Source organism: Apis dorsata, unplaced genomic scaffold (assembly GCF_000469605.1).
Source record: "Apis dorsata unplaced genomic scaffold, Apis dorsata 1.3 scaffold_27, whole genome shotgun sequence".
NCBI lineage: Eukaryota > Metazoa > Arthropoda > Insecta > Hymenoptera > Apidae > Apis > Apis dorsata.
The window spans coordinates 769,373-774,191 of record NW_006263329.1 but is presented as its reverse complement, the minus strand read 5'-3'; the positions used below and the strand labels follow the sequence as shown (position 1 = coordinate 774,191).

General features: G+C 41.6%; 1 protein-coding gene and 1 long non-coding RNA gene across 3 annotated transcripts in view; one reads left to right on the top strand and one right to left on the bottom strand.

The window, feature by feature from the left end:
• Nucleotides 1–4,819, top strand: part of LOC102675153 (protein L-Myc-1b) — a 28,847-nt gene that overhangs the window by 16,112 nt on the left and 7,916 nt on the right. The gene's annotated exons all lie outside the window — the stretch shown is intronic.
• Nucleotides 2,254–4,819, bottom strand: part of LOC116185661 — a 14,853-nt gene continuing 12,287 nt past the window's right edge. Inside the window, exons 2-3 of the long non-coding RNA XR_004150529.1 lie at nt 4,455–4,459; nt 2,254–2,266 (exon numbers count right to left, since the gene is read on the bottom strand). This is a non-coding gene — a long non-coding RNA (uncharacterized LOC116185661). The remainder of the gene's footprint in view (nt 2,267–4,454; nt 4,460–4,819) is intronic.

Below are 4,819 nucleotides of genomic sequence, written 5' to 3'. Positions count from 1 at the left end.
CGCTCTGATTCGATTCGAGCCAGTTACGGAGTAACTCGTCGGATCTTTCATCAGAAGGAAAGTGCTTGGTCATGCCCATTACACAAACGTTAATCTATATGTATTTATCTTAGCGCTGTTGCACCGATTTTTAGCTACGTAACGAAAATAGAAAAGAAACGCGACCAATATGGCCATGAATCCCTGTTATTAAAATAAAATATGACTCCGACCGAGATATACTTTATGTTCTGATAGTACTGAAATGCGGTTTCATCGTGAAACGCGTAACGGTCCTTGCGGTTTTTGTAAAACAATTCAGTTTCGCTTTGTGTTAGCTTTGTATGCAGGTGAATTTGGCATACTCTTGAAAACGTTTTTTCTTTCTATTTTCTTATTATATTCGATTTGATTTAGCAATATTCTCTCTCCTTTTCTCTCTTTTTCGATGTCCTATGTATAATCACGACTTTCCCTCGAGAAATTAAGTGGGCGCCTATTTTTGCACAGGAACTCTTTACGCTCTGTTCTACGTATAAGTGCATCTCCGGCGTGTGACGTAATTCATTCATTCACTCATTCATTCATTCATTCGTTCATTAAGTTCGGGCCGCGTGGGAGAGGCCGGTGCTCTGATAAGTATCGTAGCAAATGCATTAGGTCACTCTTAGGATTTTTACTTTTATCGCTAATTTCTATTGTTTCAAGATTTTTTTAAAAAAGAAAAGTCGATTTCTAGCAGTTTAAAATAAAAATTTTAAATTTATTCGCTTTTATATTTTTAATTCGTGAAAAGATTCGATTGGATTTATTTTTGAAATTTATCGATTAGAAGATTATAAGTGTTTAAAATAAAGCTTAAAGTATTTTCGTGCTTTAAATTTAATTTGTTTAACGAGATTTGATTGGATTAAAGTTGCAAACAATATGATTTATTATTGATTAAAATACGCATGCTTTAAATTTAAAATATATATTTATATTTAAAATTATTTATATTTAAAATTATCGAGGTTTACTTTTATTTATTTAATTAAGTAAAGAGAATTTTCTCTTTTACACTTATATAAAAAGATTTAATTATCTATATTATCATATAATATGATATATTATATAATATATATTATATATATTATATAATATACCTATATACCATCAAATCAAATTATTATTTATAATTTCTAATGTGAAATAAGGAAATATATTAATATCATCGATCATTTTTCTTCTATATCAAATGTCTGGTCGACGAACCAGGATGCCTTGGACCTCCCCTGTAACAAGAATTAGGAGGTCGGTCGCCGAAATGTCAGACAAGTAAAACCTGATTCGGGAATGCCGGTCGGCATCAGCGGCGATCACAGAGATCCTTTTTTTCTTTTTGCCATTTTTTCTTTCCTCCCCTTCTTCATAACATATATCCTATAATATAACCTCTATATCGGAATTCTCTCTTTGAATAAATTGCAAATTTCAAATTCCATCAGGCTCTCCTTGATATTATATACACGTGTCCCGATAAAAGAGCGACCGATTTCTCCACAAAGTTCTCAGATAAGAGATGTAAAATGACCTAACCAGTCGGTCGATATCGCTTGCGAACCGGAAAAAAAAAAAGCGCAAAGAGAGAAAGAATCGGGAGTAAATATCTCGTTGTCCAATTAAAAATTCGAAATTGGCCGGAACGTGACGTGGGAAAGAGAGAAAGACAATATATCGCCGGTTCACAACGCTCTCTTTCACGTTTCTCCCGCGCACCCCGACATCGCGGCACTCCTTCCTCTCTCCACTCGATCGGTGCGGCAGCTCACCGACGGTTCTCTCCTTTCTTATTGCATTTCTCGTACTCCTGAGGCGGCATGCCAGCCTGCTCTCTCGAGTCGATCGAACGAGAAAAAGAAAAGGAGGGAGAAAGAAAGAGAGAGAGAGTGAGAGAGAGAGAGGCCCTTGAAGAGAGACAGTGATCCAGAAAAAGAAAGAGATATATCGGACAGAGAAAGAGGTAACGAAGAAAAAGAAGAAGGGGGAGAAGTGAACGGAAAGGAACGGTGGAAGGAAAGAGACGGACGTAAAGGACAGGAGTAACTGGCATTTTCTGTGAGTCAATCGACCAAGGAAAAAGGAGAGACGGTGGAGATGAGGTGATACCTCTTTTCCGCATCTTCCCCTTTTCTCTCGCGTGTATATAAGGATAGAAAAGCGCCATCGGTGATACGTCAATAATAACGAAGATCGTCTCTCGTATAATACATATATATATATATACATATATATATATATATAGTAACTGTGCGAACATCGATGTGCATCCCGTTCCGTGGGCGGATCTCGTCGAGTGGGCAGGGCTTTAATGGTGTCTGGTCACCGGGTCGTTTCCTGGCTACTATCCTCCAGATACGTCTGCCGTATTTCGTATCTCGCGTAGGTTGTTATCCAAGGTAGTATCTCGCGGTATACTTCCCAAGTGCATCCGTATATTGAACGCGACACGTGGGGTGCATATATATATAATATATATATGCGTACATACACACACACACGAACATAGAAGCCGGTGAGACCTCGTAATTGGACTTGGCCGTCGGGGTAGTAACGCGTGTTATGGTTTGTGATTTTTCTGAACAAGGCACGTACATTCTCTCCTGCTACTTCGTTAATCCTTTTTGGCCGGTTTACTCTTGCTACAATTCGAACGGAATAGAAAAATCAAGATCGCCAAGATCATCCTTCTTCCCTTAACCGATTACCGAGGTGAAACGGGAGGTGTGGTATGGTGACTGGCCGTGGCTGGTCGTTAACGTTACGACCTTAAATCAAAGGGGTTGTCCAAGTTGGTATTTAAAGTAAAGAGTCGGTCGGAAGAATTTAACGAGGCAATTAGAAAATTCGTCGAGTACCCGGGAGAAAATCCATGGATCGTTCGGCTTCTTGCACGCAACGCGCCGATTTCTGTGTCCCCCGCGAACCGTTTCTCGTGGAAAGAACGATGCCCATCGTTGTTAGTTTTCTATGTGTGTGTGTGTATTTCGTGACTTTCGAGCCGGTACCAGGAGAGAAAGAGAGAGAAGAAGACAAAGAGCATTTTACAGGTCGCGAGCGCGCTCACTTTCGTAACTGGATTGGATGAGTCGTCGGCTGGTAGTACCGTGGAGGCATCAGCCGCGAGCGCGAGCCCTGGAGCCTTGGGCACGACGAGATTTATGGCTTCGGCTCATATACGGATATGTGTGTACATCGAGTGACCAGGAAGAGAAACGTGCCGTCACGTTCGCATATGTGGCTCCGCTTAAAGGGATTGTCATCTCGGGATACTTTGAACCGTGGGACTCGTTCGGGCCTAGAGTTCCACGAAAAGTAATTTCATGTCGCGGCTCTCGCTTTTTACTCCACGATATAATTGGAATTCAGTCTGGCTGAGATGTTGGAGGCCAATCGAAAACATGGACCCAACCTTCTTTACAGAGAGAGAAGGATACACAGATCGCACACAAGAGATCCTTCAAGATTACGTACAAAATATACGTAAAAAATATATATATGTATATATAACTCTTGGATAACCGGATGTTTGCTCACTTTTGACCTATATGTTAAACGAAGAAGTAATCTAAAGTTGAATTATTCTAGATAGTTCTAGATTCTATTTTATCATTTTTGATCCACGGTCAGAATGGAATGGAATTAACGTTTTACATATTTAAAAGACTATGTTTTTTAAATGGAACTTGTGTTACGTAATCCAGAAAAACAAAAAAAAAAATTGATGATCCATGAATGACGAATTAGCACGACATTCGGGTTGAAGAGTTGGTCACGGGTCAATTCGCGATGCGAAGCACGCGCGTACATTTCTAGCTGAGCTTTGCATATATATACTCCTCATATCTGACGCTTATCTCCTGTGGAGAGAAGTAACGGGTCATCAGACGGTCGGAGACCTACATATCGTATATAGCCGGATACGCGAAACTCGAGCGCGCGTAGGGGGTATTCCTGGCATTTTCCTCTGCAATCTTTTCCCCTACGAGCTTTTGCGTCAATGAGGCAGCCCGGCGAGTCGATATCTCGCGCCGGCTGAATCATGGAACGTGTAACAGCCTTCGATGGTACAGCATTAAACTCTCTCCTCTAACCGTACCACCGATGGCGTGCTGTCTACTTACTTTCCCCTTGGACTATAGCGTGTAATGGAATTTTCACGCCCTTCCCGCGGCGAATGGCCAGATTAGCATTCGCGTTTTATATCTCGAAAGCGTACGTACAATGCTCTCCTCCGCATTCTGTTCCGATTTTTTTTCTTAATGCGCCTCTTGGGCGATCGTGATTGTTCGCGTAACGGAACCACCTAACGCCAGGCTAAATTCCATAATTTCTATGTAGACCTCTTTCTGAAGTAGTCCAGTTCCCGATCACTTCCCCACAGACACTTGTCTAATTTATCTCCGAACGAGATCAAAGAAATTTCTACACGGTACGTTCACTTCCAAAGCGAGCCGAGGCCGTGTTGCACAGCCACGGTAACCGGTGTTCCGTACATTGTATTTTCTCTCGCCTGGAAATATCTCCTCTCACCGCCCTCTGGAAATATTCGGCTGGCCAGACGAGTGCCGCGCCCTGTGCGAGGCGCACAAATCAAAACGTGTAATCAGCCAAAAGGGATTTGTCCGGGAAAAAATGGCGCTGGACCCTCCATCCGGATACAGTACCATCACTCGGCTCGTATGAGAGAGAGGAAGAGAGAGATAGAGAGAGAAGAGAAGGAACGGAAGATGAAAAGAGAGCAGGAGAGAGAAGACAATATATCCATAGTGCCTAGAGGAGAAAGAAGAGAAAGGAAATT